The 14,744-nt window shown below is 38.4% G+C and overlaps 1 protein-coding gene and 1 non-coding gene across 2 annotated transcripts in view; both read left to right on the top strand.

Moving 5' to 3' along the window:
- Positions 1–14,744, top strand: part of NFKBIZ (NFKB inhibitor zeta) — an 85,262-nt gene that overhangs the window by 42,646 nt on the left and 27,872 nt on the right. The window lies entirely within an intron of this gene.
- On the top strand, positions 3,958–4,098 carry LOC134364968 (U4 spliceosomal RNA). The gene has a single exon (XR_010021915.1). It is a non-coding gene; the product is annotated as a U4 spliceosomal RNA (small nuclear RNA).

Raw genomic sequence — 14,744 nt, 5'->3', positions numbered from 1 at the left:
CCCCTAATTAGATGACCTATTCTTTAGCTTTCTCTCTAATTTAGTTCTCTAGCACAATACATTTTCTCTCTTCTTCTGAAAGCCTAATACTCTGCTGAGTACTTGATAGATGCTTAAAATTTGCCAGACATCTTATTTTATTTTAGATTAGAAGGTTAAAAAGGAATGAGGAAGCAAGATTTAGAGTAGTAGATCTGCTGATCATAGCGGGTAGAAAGACAATTTCAATAATTGATGTTGCTGCAATCATTGACACTTTGGTCCAAAAGTCATCTTGAAGGTCCAATGCCTCTGACCTGATTCCCTCTTGCAACTCTGTAGCGGTTACCCTGCCTATGAGTTCATAAAGCACAGGGATCTCATTGCCTTTTTGGGAAGCACCTCTGACTAAAATCTGCTTCTTATCATGGTCACTCACTACTCATAGTTCTGCTCTCCTACATGGAAAAACTTTTATCCTTTTCTCATAGTAGAGAAGGGGACAAACAGTGAGGCTAAAATCAGCAGCACAGCACCCTGTGTCTGCAGCAAACACTAGGAACAGTGCTGCATTTTGCAATAATCACTTTTTGATCGAATTTGCTGACTTTTGCAAATAGTTGTTCTATCCCATTTGCCCCTGCTTTTCCTTCTCTTTAGCCCACTCTTCCAACATGTAAAATATGGAGAATCTGGTCTTTACCAACAGCAGTGTAGATTTGGTTCTTAAGCCTTTCTCAAAATGGAGCACCATATACTATAGTATTTCAAGCTTCAGATTAAGGCCTGAGATTTCATGAATTAAAATTTGAAGGATTTTTCTTTTTTGGGCAAGACTCTGCAGCTCTGCTGAGAAGGACCTCATGGAGAGGGATTATTAGCCAGACCTTCTCCTGGCAATGTGAAATTCCCAGACTTTTAGGACTTAGTTCCTCTCGCTACTAAGGTGACTGCCCAAATTATCTTAAAGTAACAACAGATTGGTTGCAATTCAAGAGGTGGTTTTGAAGTATTACCTCTCTTTGTGACCTTTCTTCCTCCCTCTCTAGAATGACTGGGCAGGTGGGAGGATATGTATAGAAAAATATGGGAGGAAAAGGTGGGCCAGGTGGATGGAATTGTTTCTCAGTTTGGCTGGTCTTGCAGCTTTTTATGTTTATTTTGCTCCTACCCTTCTAGCCCTCTTTTGACCAATTCCTTCCTCACCTCTTCACTCTAACCAACCCCCAAACTACAACCACAGTCAAATAATTAAACACACAAAACAAATACAACCATCTCTGTGTGAATGTGCCTCTCTGGTCACGCCATCCGAGTGAGAGACACCTGCCTTGTAAAAAGTAGCATGCAGAATTTCTCTAGTGAGGAAGGAATACGCCAGACTCTGCACCCTCAAGGCAGGAGGGGGAGAGAAGGCTGGCCTTCTGGGTTAGGGCCTGTTGATTCTTGGAAGCTGGGGGAGGGTGGGGTGAAGTAACTCCCAAGAATCCTGGCAAACTCTGAGAGGAAAGGAAAAAAAAAATCTGTCATGTTTGCAGCCATCAGGGCCACTTGTTCATTCAGTAAAATTTATGACTTGGTTGGTCTCTTGGGCTCCTGGCTGAGTGAGGGTGAGAGAAATCTCCTGGGATTGCAGATCTGGCATGACCATAGATGAGCCAATTTTAAACAATTTTCAATGTAAACTTTTGAGGAGACTGATAGAGTTTGGATGTGCTGTCCTCCCAAAACTCATGTGGAAATCTGATCCTCAATGTGGCTGTGTTGGGAGCTGTTTGCATCATGGGGATGGATCCCTCATGAATGGATTAATGCTCTCCCTGCAGGGGAGTGGGGTAGTGAGTGAATTCTCACTTTATTAGTTCCTGTGAGAGCTGGTTGTTTAAAAGACCGTGGTACCTTCCCTCTCTCTTGCTTCCTTTCGCCATGTGATCTGCTTGTACCTGCTGGCTGCCTGTCAATTTCTGCCATGAGTAGAAGCAGCCTGAGGCCCATGCCAGATGCAGCTGTCCCAGAATTGTAAGCCAAATAATCTGTTCTTTATAAATTATCTTGTCTCAGGTATTCTGTTATAGCAACACAAAAAGGGACTAATACAGAGACCCTTAAACCTTACTCTGTCTCAGAATTCTAAACCTCAACCCAAAATCTAATTAAGGGTTTAAGTTCTAAAATGATAGTTATGCATTTTGCAAATTTCCTGTCCTTATAGTTCTAGCATGGAGTGACAAGTTTACTGGTGAGCACTAAAACTCAACATGGAAGCTTTTAGAAAATACTGCTGTCTGGGGCTCTCCCAAGACGAATCAAGTCAGAAATACTTTCAGGTGCGGTATTGTTCTCCCTGTTGAGTCTATCAATAATTATTTCTAGAGGTTGACTCAGTATTAGCATTGTGCTCCATTTTGGGACTGGAGATAAGAGGTGAGATGTATCCCCAGTGAGAGAAACTGACAATAGCTGTTGGAATCTGAGGAGGGCTCAGTCTGGGGAAGGAGGAAAACCAAGAGGACAGTGTGAAGGTAGGCAATGGAGGAGGAGGATATTTCAAGGAATATGGCCTGATCAATGGGGTCTGTTGCTGCAGAGGAGTCCTATCATACAATAATTTAAAATGTCTCTATATTGGACAACAGGAGGATTATTGGTGATTTTGGTGAGATCAATTGTGGTGAGATTTCACTTGGCTGAGTAGATAAGGAATTGAAGATAAATGTGGAGTAAAACTTTAAGAATTCTGGCTGTGAGGTGACAGAGAGTCTTAAAAAGGGATATAGATCCTAGGAGTTTTTATTTTTTTTTATCTATTACAGAGTGGGTGAGATCTGAGTATGTGTACATGCTGAGGGGAAGAGAATGGATGAAGGCTGTGAGGAAAATGGAGACAGACTGGTCAGGCTCCCTCACCTCATATCTGGCTGAGCATAACTCAGCATTTCTGCAGTAAACATGTTAATTGCACATGTGTGGCCAGGTGTTCCTTGGTTATTTGATTTGTACCCAGGTGTTCCTTGGTTATGTGACTCTAGTATAAAGGATGGTGGCTCTGATACACTAGGAGGCTGGGGACTGAACTTGTGTCCAAATAAAGCATGTCAACCTTGACGATGACTGCCAGTATCTTTTCCCAATTACCTAGCTTGTGACCTGCATATGAAGGGTTTTTGACCCAGTCTGCACAATGGGTGTGAAGGATCTGTGACCTAGCTCAACAAAGGTAGAGGGAGAGAGGGAATAATGGGGAAGCATGGTTCCTGAGGATGCAGAAGGGATGGGCTTTAGAGCACGGGTCAAAAGGACTAGCCTTGGACGGAAAGAAGAGATTGCGCTGCCATTGTAAGAAGGAAGGATAGAATTTCTGGTGTGGATGCAGATAGATGTTTAGGCATGAGTGTGGGTAGGAATGTGAGGATATATCTGCCAGAGGGTCTCTAATTCACTGCGAAGTGGAGGTGAGGTTGTTGCAGGGTTTCTTAGTAAACCATTCCCCTCTGAGACTTCTAGAACTGTCGAGATAGAGTGACAGCCGGAGTTGAACACATCTTCATTTCTCACTCCCTCTTGACACATGGAATGGGGGGAGGGGTGCTACATCTGCATGGAACTGAGGTGGGGGCAGTATGCGAGACACTTGGTCCCCTCTGTGTGGCCCTCTCCATCTCTCATCACCCCTTACCTCCACCCTCACGTGTTCCCCCTGCTTCCTGCGGGCTGCAGAACCATTGCCTTCTATCTCGTCATTGTTCCTTTTTTCTGTCCATTGTGTCAGAATATCAACCTTCAGTGGGCACCACTGCTGCTTTCCTTAAGTATCTTCTTGTCGTTTTGTTATGAATGTGACAAGTCTGATAGTTTATCAACATCACTAGTTAATCGGAAGTTTCCTTTCCTTCCATGCAGCTGGCTGGTCCATTCAGTGCATGGGAGGTCTTTGCAGACTGTCAGAGATGTTTCTAGCTTTCTCAGAAGTGGAGGCCCACCTTTGCACAGTGACAGTATCGTAGCCAATGACGTTCATCTTAGGCGCTATTATTGTGAATTGAAAACTTTTCTCAGTACCCCACCACGACAACTTGAAAAATAGTTGACACTGGCAATTTTTGACAGTTTTTGTGGAGATTGAACTTTGAGTTAAAAAAAAAAAAAAAAGGAGCCCCAAATTAAATGGCGAGTAGAAACAAAGGATGAAGAGCCAGGTTTCCGGGCTGTGATCTTTCATCTTCATCTTACATGTCTGTCCTCACTTCTCAAATCTCAAGCCTAGGAAAGATGTGGTGAAGGCCCTGACAGATGGACCCAAAATATAGTGCATGACAGCTGCCAAAGGGCACTCCACATCAGCTTTCTACTCAATGAGTCACAGGTCCCACTTGGTTGACATCTTGCTACAATGAGGGAGTCTTTGGACTTGGTTCTTCTGCAATTGCTGATTGGCTTGATGATTCACCTAATGGAGACATTAAGAACATTAAAAAAATTTAATTGTGGTAAAATATATATAGCATAAAATCTATCATCCTAACCATTTTTAAGTGTACAATGCAGCAGTGTTAAGTATATTCACTTCTTTGTGCAACCAGTCTCTAGAATTCTTTTCGTGTTGTAAAACTGAAACTGTGTACCCATAAAACTCCCCACTCCTTCCCACATCCAGCTCCTGGCAAACACCATTTCACTCTCTGTATAAATCTGACGACTCTAGGTTGTCTTCTACCTTACAGGAGTGGAATTATACAGTATTTGCCTTTTTGTGATTGGCTTACTTCACTTAGCATAATGTCCAGGTTGATCCATGTTGTAGCATGTGTCAGAATTCCTTTCCTTTCTAAGGCTGAATAATATGCCATTGCATGTATATTTGTTTATCCTATCATCTGTTAAACACTTGGGTTGGTTTGCACATTTTGCCTATATACATGGATGTACAAATATCTGTTTGAATCTCTGCTCTCAATTCTTTTGGGTATATACCCAGAAGTGGAACTGCTGGATCATATAGTAACTATTTTTAATTTTTTGAGGAACTGCTAGACTGTCTCTCATATTGGTTTCATCATTTTACATTCTTACCAGCATTTCACAAGGGTTTCAGTTTCTCCACATCCACACCAACACTTGCTATTTTCTGTGGGTTTTTTTTTTTTTTTACTGGTTATGTATATTCATGGGGCACAAAGCTGAACATCACCACTCATGCCCAAGAAGTGATGGCCAGATCAATACTGACAGCATGCCCATTACCACAAATTGCGATTATGCCCTGTGTCCCACACCAAATTAATCCTCGACCTCCCTCCGTCTCCCCCTTTCTCTTGTCCCTACCCTACTTTGTATCCCTAGATATGTTCTCTCCCTCTGCAAGTCCAACACACCACTGTGGTCTTTCTTCTTTCTCTCTTAGCTCCCACTTATGAGTGAGGACATGTGGTATTTTTCCCTCTTTGCCTGGTTTATTTCACTCAACATAAGTTTCTCCAAGCTCATCCACGTTGTTGCAAATGACAGAATTTCATTCTTTTTTATAGCAGAGTAGTATAAGTAGCCATCCTAATGGGTATGGGATGATACTTCATTGTAGTTTAGATTTGCATTTCCCTAATGATTAGTGATATTGAGCATTTTTTCATGTGCTTATTGACCATTAGTATATCTTCTTTTGAGAAGTGTCTATTCAAGTCCTTTGCCTCTTTTTTAATCAGGTTGTTTTGTTTTGTTTATTGTTTTTGTTTTGTTGAGATTAAGAACATTTTAAGATATTTGCAGCATGTAGTCAAAGTGCCACTGTAGGGTCTTATTAATCCAAGGCTTTTTCTTTTCCTCCAGCAACTCTGTCAAAGTCCCCATTGTGAAACACAGTGGGTTGTTTGAGGTAAATTTCAACTTTAAGTAGCATTAAATGTGGCTGTGCACATTCTTTAACATATGATATTTGGGTCAGCTTTTTTGGATGTCAGATACTGTGCCTCTTGACACAGCAGACAGGAAGCTATCCATTATTATCTTTGCTGATGACATGGTCCTACATTGAATGGTAGGTTTCTATCAGGAGGAACAGCTCAATGTCAATTACACCATTTTTGGAACATGTTCTTGTTAAATACAGCTACATAGCTCTATTAAATATGTTTCAGGGGTACTGGGGTGATAGTGTGTATTTTGGGACCAACACCACCCATTGGAGCCACAGAGATTCAATTTTGTTCCAAATTCATGGCTCCACAGGAGCCACATTAAAGTTAGTAAGTTATAGGTGCAGACGGTGACTAGCCTAAAAACCCTTCAGGCCAGGAGTATCTCTTAAGTGCTGTAAACGCAGAAATTTAGGGCTTCATTGTACTTGTTAGTGCATTGGAGACAGATCCAATGCTGCCTTTTTGAGAAAAGTCTTATTTACCTATAGGTGTTCTTGGTCCACACTATGTTTAAGACCAGACTCCTGGGTAAGAACATAAATCAGACTCTAATTTCTTTAACTGTCTAAAGTGTTTTCAGTTTCTGCATAATAATCTCCTTTCAGTCAGGGATGGAAATTATCAATTTACCAGTAAACTCAATTTTGGAGAGTCTTCTGTAGAAACTTTGCTAAAGCCCTGATGAGAAAATGATATAGAGAAGTCCAGCCAAAGAGAGATGCTGAACACTCATTCCTTTAGCTTCTCTGAGATCTTTCCTGGTATTGAGTCTCCATACCCCAAGCTTGGTTCTGCAGTATGTTGCTGTGGTTCCACAGAAAGTTCTGTGCCCAGACTAAGACCTAACAACATTCCCTCAACTTTTACAGAGTGTCTCTCTAATATATAAAACGCCTGTTTTTTTTTTTTTTTTTTGTAGAGGTCAGAGCCAGAAAAAGTTTTCTCGAAGTTTGGTTTCTTTTTTTAAAACAAAAATAAAATATATAGTCCTATACATTTTTTTGCTTTTTAATCTATTTTTTTATATCAACATTTGTTGACCTTGCTTTTTATTTGGCTTATGTATTTTTAATAGCTTTTCTGAGGTATAATTTACATACCATAGAATCAGCCATTTAAACTGTACAATTCAGTGATTTTTAGTAAATTTACAGAGTTGTGGGGCTATCACAACCCAATTTTAGAATATTTTCATTATTCCAAAAAGATCCCCTTCTCCCAGCCCCAGGCAACTACTAATCTACTTTCTGTGGTTATAGATTTGTCTATTTTATAGGAACACATTATACCAATTATACAATATGTAGCCTTTTGTGACTGTCTTCTTTCACTGAGCATAATGTTTTCAAAGAAAATCCATGCAGTAGTATGTATCAGTACTTTATGCCTTTTTATTGCTGAATATTCCATTGTATGGCTAAACCACATTTTGTCTATCCATTTACCAGTTGATGGGCACGTGGATTGAATTCTAGATTTTGGCTGCTATGGATAATGCTTCTATGAACATTCATGTACAAGTCTTTGTGTGGATATATGTTTTTATTTCTCTTGAGTAGATACCTTGGAGTAGAATTTCTGTTTCTTTATGGTTAATTTATGTTTGGCTTTTACAGAAACTGCCTGTTTTCTAAAGTAGTTGTACCATTTTACATTTCTAACAACAGTGTATGAAGTTTCCAGTTTCTCCGTGTCTTTGTCAACACTTGCTGTTGTCTGCCTGCCTCCTGGATTAGAGTCATTTTAGTGGGTGTGCAGTGGTATCTCATTTTGGCTTTAATTTGCATTTCCTTAGTGATAAATGATATTATGAATCTTTTCATGTGCTTATCTGCCATTCATTCTTTCATCATCTTTGCATCTTTTCATGTGCTTATTGGTCATGAAATGATCACGTATCTTCTTAGTGAAATGTTCATTCAAATCTTTTATTTATTTAAAAAATTGTGTTATTCATCTTCTTACCATTGAATTGTAAGAGTTCTTCGTATATTCTGGTTTCAAGTCCCTTGTCAGATACATGATTTGCAAATATTTCCTCCCAATTTGTGATTTGTCCTTTTATTTTCTTATCTTTTCTTGTCTTTTTATTTTTATGATATTTTTGAATGATGTGCTTTAATTTTGATAAGGTCCAGTTTACCAATTTTTTTCTTTTATGGATCCTGCTTTAGTTAAGAAATCTTAGCCTAACTCAAGGTCACAAAGATTTTCTCCTATGTTTTCTTCTAAAAGTTGTATAATTTTAGCTGTTACATTTAGGTAAAAGCTATTAGGTCTTGATTCATTTTGAGTTAATTTTTGGGTATGATGTGAGGTAAGGGTTTGATTTCATTCTTTTCCTTGTCTATATCTAATTGACCCAGCACCACTGTTGAAAAGATGGCTTTTATTTTGTTATTTTATTTTATTTGTGCTTTTGAAGAAAAGGTGAAGTAGATAGGGCACAAAGAATTAGTTTATGAATAAAGAGACGTGCTCTCCTGTGCTGAAATTCCAAACACTTACACGAGGGAAGGGGCATCAGGCTGATGTTTTAAAGACTAACTTGAATCACACTTTTATTTGTTTCCTTCCTCTACCCTGTTGCCTCCACAACCCTGCACTGAACATCTGCTTCTCTCCTGAGAGAGGAAGTGAAAGATTTAGGTCAGGCATAAAAACAAACTATCTTTACTGCACTCTTCCCTTTTAAGAAAAAACCCACCCTTCTGGGTGAGTTTAGCACTTAATTACCCTATATCAACAGTTGTGTTGTGAATTTTGGAAGCCGATTTTCCCCAGGAAGCAGAACTACTGTTGCTGGGTCTTGGTGTTATGAAATCAGTCTAGCTGCTCACTTTCATGGATGCTGACAGGAGTCCAGAGAGAACACCCCTTAAGTATCACAGGACTTTTGCTTGTATTTGCTTTATTGATGAATTTCTTACAAGAAATATCTTAAGAGAATATTACCAAAGCTGGGAATTCTCCACATTCAGATCTTACGTATCTATGGAGCTGGGTAACCCCAAACAAGAATAGGTTCAGTTGACTTGATACAAGGTAACAAGACCAACATTTTTGGGGAAGTCTGTCTCTAGAAAAATATATTCCCTTCTGCTATCTTAAGTCTTTATAAAGAACAGGATGATTATGTCTTCCTTTATAGAAATTTACTCTGTTTTATGGTGCTGACCTAGCAGTGATAAGTGGGGTATTTTTCGACTGACTCTGCTCCAAATCCCTTACAATCAGGGTGATGGCATGATGACAATAAATAAATTAAAAAAAAAAAAAAAAGCAAATGTGTATATAGAACCTATTATATGCCAGACACTCTTTTCCTCCTTTGCATGTATGAGGGTACTTCAAAAAGTTCATGGACATCTGGAATTAAAAGATAATAGGCATCCTTCCCTAGACCCCTTGTTATTGATTCATTTAACTGTCTGTACCTTGGGTGCATATATGAAAATGCATTGTTGGGGGGAGGAGAGGTGTAGAAGCAACAAAGGTGGTGTCTGGAGTGTGGGAAACTCCTTCTCCTAAAGCAGCTTTGAGGCCAGGAGGAAAGGCCTGAGGTGATACTTGAGGGTAAAGTTGAACGGCAGGCCTTCTTCGGGTCCTGCACTTTTTCAGCTCTAGAACTCACTGAGGCAAAGCAAGAGGGAGGAAACATTGGTCTTCACCTCCCTACTTTGGTTAGACATATACTTTTGATATCCTTCCTCAGGAGTGTCCAGAATCCCCACCTCCTTCCATCGCTGGGCACCCCCCTTAGTGCCCGCTTTCCTTGGTGTGGCTCTGGGCCACTCCCTGGCTCTCCAGGTTTGTCCTTGACAGGCTGGGTCCCTGCTGATGCTTTTCTGCCCATGTTTCAATGTGGCAGCCATCTGCAGAAAGGGGAAAGTACTCTAAAATTTCAACCCACTGACAGAATCAGAAATCACATTAAGCTCCAGACTTCATTAATATGCAAACATTCTGGCATCCTCTAAGCTCTGAGCCAGTTTTTTTACATTTTGGTATAAGATTCAGGAGCTTGTTTTCTGGGAGGAAGGAAAAGGAGAGGAGAGAAACTGGGGCACAGGGTATCTGAAAGAAGGAGACAGGCTGGAAAGAAAAAATTGGAGAGCTTTTGTCTACCTCAAAATTTTGCTGAGGGTCTTTCCCAGGCAGCAGGGATAATAGAGATGCAGAATTTGTCTCATCTTTCTTTTCGTTTCTTTCTTTCTTTTTTTTTTGTGGCTGGCCAGCAAGGGGATCTGAATTCTGGTTTTTTTTTTTTTTATGTTTAAAATTATTTTATTTTTTATTGATTGATTATGAATATTCATGGAGTACAAAGCAAATTGTCAGCACTTGTGCCTAAGATGTGATGGCCAGATCCATACTGGCAGCATGCCCATTACCACAAATTGTGATTATTCCCTATGACCCCCACCCAATTATCCCCCCAGTTATCCCCAATTTTCCTCCCCATCCCCTTTTCCTCACTCTACTTTGTATCCGTAGATATGTTCTCTCCCTCTGCAAGTCCAACAAACCAGTGTAGTCTTTCTTTCCTTTCTTCTTTCTCTCTTAGCTCCCACATATGAGTGAGCACATGTGGTATTTATCCCTCTTTGGTTTGTTTATTTCACTCAACTTAAGTTTCTCCAAGCTCATCCATGTTGTTACAAATGGGAGAATTTCATTCTTTTTATGGCAGAGCTATATTCCATGGTGTATATATATCACATTTTCCTTATCCAATTGTCCATTGATGGACATTTAGGTTGGTTACATATCTTGGCTATTGTGAACAGAGCTGTGATGAACATGGGAGTGCAGTTATCCCTTGAACATGATGATTTCCATTCTCCTGGGTATATTCGCCCCCCCCACAGAAGTGGGATTGCTGTATCATATGGAAGATCTATGTGTAGATGTTTGAGAAACCTCCATACTGTTTTCCATAGTGATTGTACTAATTTTCAGTACCACCAACACTGTAGGAGGGTTCACTGCTCTCCACATCTTTGCCAGCATTTGTTCTCTGTCTTTTTGATTATAGCCAGTCTAACTGGGGTGAGATGATATCTCAATGTGGTTTTAATTTGCGTTTCCCTGATGACTAGTGCTGTTGAGCATTTTTTTTAATGTACCTGTTGGCCATTTATATGTCTTCCTTTGAAAAATGTTTATTCAGTTCCTTTGCTCATTTTAAAAAAAATTGGGTTATTTGTTTTTTTTTTTTTAACTGTGTAATTGCTTGAGTTCCTTGTATACTACGAATATTAATCCTTTGCATAGTTAGTAAAAATTTTCTCCTACTCTGTAGGTTGTTGTTTCACTCTGTTGATTGTTTCCTCTGCTGTGCAGAAGCTTTTTAGTCTGATATATATAGTCTCATTTGTTTATTTTTTCTTTTGTTGCTTGTGCTTTTGGGCTCATATTCGTAAAGTCTCTGACCAGATGTATTTCCTGAAGTGTTTCACCTATATTTTTCCCTTAGTAATTTTATAGTTTCAGGTCTTATATTTAAGTCTTTAATCCATTTTCAGTTGGTTTTAGTAAATGGTGAGAGTTGCATGTCTAGTTTCATTCTTCTGCATATGGATATCCAATTTTCCCAGCACCACTTAGTGAAGAGGCAGCCTTTTCCTCAGTGTATGATTTTGTTCCCTTTGTCAAATATGAGATGGCTGTAAGCCTGATGGGTGATTTCTGGGTTCTCTACTCTGCTCCACTAGTCTGAGTGTCTTTTTATGCCAGTGCCATGCTGTTTTGGTTACTATAACTTTGTAGTATAATTTGAAGTCAGGTAGTGTTATGCCTCCAGCTTTATTTTTTTTGCTCAGGACTGCTTTGGCTATTTGGGGTCTTTTATTGTTCCAGATGAATGTTGAGATTATTTTTTAAATTTCTGTGAAGAATGTCATTGGTATTTTGATGGGGATTGTATTGAATCTGTAGATTGCTTTGGGTAGTGTAAACATTTTCACAATGTTAATTCTTCCAGTCCAAGAGCATGGAATATCTTTCATTTCTTTTTGTGTCTTCTTTGATTTCTTTCAGTAGTGACTTGTAGTTCTCATTGTAGAGATCTTTCACCTTCTTGGTTAAATTGATTCCTAGGTATTTTATTTTTTTGTGTGTGACTGTTATAAATGGGCTTACTTTCTTGATTTCTCTTTCTGTTAGCTCATTATTGGAGAATATAAATGCAACTGATTTTGGGGCATTTATTTTTTATCTTGCAATGTTACTGAAATTATTAACCAGCTCTAGGAGTTTTTTGATAGAGTCTATAGGTTTTTGTATATATAGTATCATGTCATCTGCAAATAGGGACAGTTTGATTCATCTTTTCCAATCTGGATTTCCTTTATTTCTTGCTTTTATTTAATCTTGCTTGATTGCTCTGGCTAGTACCTCTAGTACTATGTTAAATAGAAGTGGTGAGAGTGGGCATCCTTGTCTTGTTCTGTTCTTAAGGGAAAAGCCTTCAGTTTTTCCCCATTCAGAATGATACTGGCAATGGGCTTGTCATATGGCTTTTATTGTGTTGAGATACTTTCCTTCTATACCTAATTTGTTGAGAGTCTTTATCATGAAAGGATGTTGAATTTTGTCAAATGCTTTTTCAGTGTCTATTGAGATAAACATATGGCTTTTGTCCTTGAGTTTATTGATGTGATGTATCACATTTATTAACTTTCATACATTGAACCATCCTTGAATCCCTGGGATGAATCCCACTGGATCCTGATGTATCATTTTTTGATGTGTTACTGAATTCTGATTGCTAATATTTTGTTGAGGATTTTTGCATCTATATTCATCAAGGATATTGGCCTGTAATTTTCTTTTTTTTTGTTGTATCTTTATCTAGTTTTGGTATCAGGGTTAGGTTGACCTCATAGAATGAGTTTGTGAGAATGGTTTCTGTTTCAATTTTTTGGGATAGTTTGAGGAGGATTGGTATTAATTCCTCTTTAAAGGTTTGGTAGAATTCAGCTTTGAAGCTATCTGGACCTGGGCTTTTCTTTGTTGGAAGATTGCTGATTTCTGCTTTGATCTCATCACTTGTTATTGGTCTGATCAGATATTCTACCTCTTTTTAGTTCAGTCTGGGTAGTTTGTATGTGTCCAGAAACTTATCCATATCTTCCAGGTTTTCATATTTGTTGTCATACAGTTGTTTATAATAGTCTCTAATGATTCTTTGTATTTCTGTGGTATTGGTTGTAATGTCTCCCTTTTCATTTCTAATTTTTGTTATTTGGTTCTTTTCTTTTCTTTTGTTAACCTAGCTAATGGTTTGTCTATTTTATTTATTTTCTCAAAAAACCAACTTTTTGTTTTGTTGATTTTTTCTATTGTTTTTTGGGTCTCTATTTCATTTAGTTCTGCTCTGATCTTAATTATTTCTTTCCATCTACTACCTTTAGGATTAGATTGGTGTTGTTTTTCAAGTTCTTTGAGGCATAGTGTTAGGTTGTTTATTTGAAGTATTTCCATTTTGATGTAAGCATTTATTGTAATAAATTTGCCTCAGTACTGCTTTTGCATTATCCCACAGGTTTTGGTATGATGTATCTTTATTTTCATTAGCTTCAAGAAATTTTTTGATTTCCTGTTTAATTTCTACTTGGACCCATAAGTCCTTCAGGAACCTATTGTTTAGTTTTCATTTATTTGTATAGTTTCCAGGGTTTTGCTTGTTATTGATTTCTAGTTTTAGTCCATTGTGGTCTGAAAAGATACTTGGAATGATTTCAAGTTTTTAAAATTTGCTGAGACTAGATTTATGACCTAATATGTGGTTTATCCTAGAGAATGTTCCATGTGTGGATGAGAAGAAAGTATATTCTTTAGTTGATGGGTGAAATGTTCATATATATCTGCCAGGTCCAGTTGGTCTAAGGTGCAGTTTAAATTCTGTGTCTCTTTGTTGATTTTTTGCATGGAAGATCTGTCCCATACTAAGAGAGGGGTGTTCAGATCACCCACTATTAATGCATTAGGGCCAATGTCTTTCTTTAGGTCTACGAGTGTTTGCTTTATATATATGCGTGCTCCAGTATTGGATGCATAGATATTTATGATTGTTATGTCTTCTAGCTAGATAGATCCTTTTATTGTTACATAGTGGCCTTCTTTGTCTCTTTTTATGTTTTTTGGTTTAAAGTCTATTTTATCTGATATAAGAATAGCTACTCCTGCTCATTTTTGGTTTCTATTTGCATGGTATATCTTTTTCCATCCCTTCACTTTTAGGGTGTGTCTTACAGGTGAGGTGGGTCTCTTGAAGACAGCATATACTTGGGTCCAGCTTTTTAACCCAATCAGTCAATCTGTGCCTTTTGAATGAGGAGTTTAATCCATTCACATTTAGGGTAGTTATTGACAGATATTGTTTAATTCCTGTCATCTAGCTGCTGTTTGTTTAGATGTTTTAAATATCTTTTGATCCTTACTTCCCCTTTTATTTCTGTTCTTTAATGTTAGTTGGAAATTTGAGGTGGTATGATTTAGCTTCTTACTCTTTCTCACTGGCATTTTTGTATTAATGGCAGGTTTTGCTCTTTCTTGTGTATCTGTGACAGTGATCATCATTATTCAGATTCCAGATGCAGGACTCCCTTGAGAATTTCTTGCAGGGTGGTCATGTGGTGGTAAACTTCCACAATTTTTGTTTGTCTTGGAAATACACTATTTATCCCTCATTTCTGAAGGAGAGCCTTGCTGGGTAAAGAATTCTTGGCTGCCAATATTTTCTTTTAGTGTTCTGAATATGTCATTTCACTTTCTTCTGGCCTGTAGGGTTTCAGTTGAGAAGTCTGCTGTTAGTCTGATGGGGTTCCCTTATAGGTGACTTTACAC

The sequence above is a fragment of the Cynocephalus volans genome, chromosome 1 (genome assembly GCF_027409185.1).
Source record: "Cynocephalus volans isolate mCynVol1 chromosome 1, mCynVol1.pri, whole genome shotgun sequence".
Taxonomy (NCBI): Eukaryota; Metazoa; Chordata; class Mammalia; order Dermoptera; family Cynocephalidae; genus Cynocephalus; species Cynocephalus volans.
This window is presented reverse-complemented; position numbering and strand designations above follow the sequence as displayed.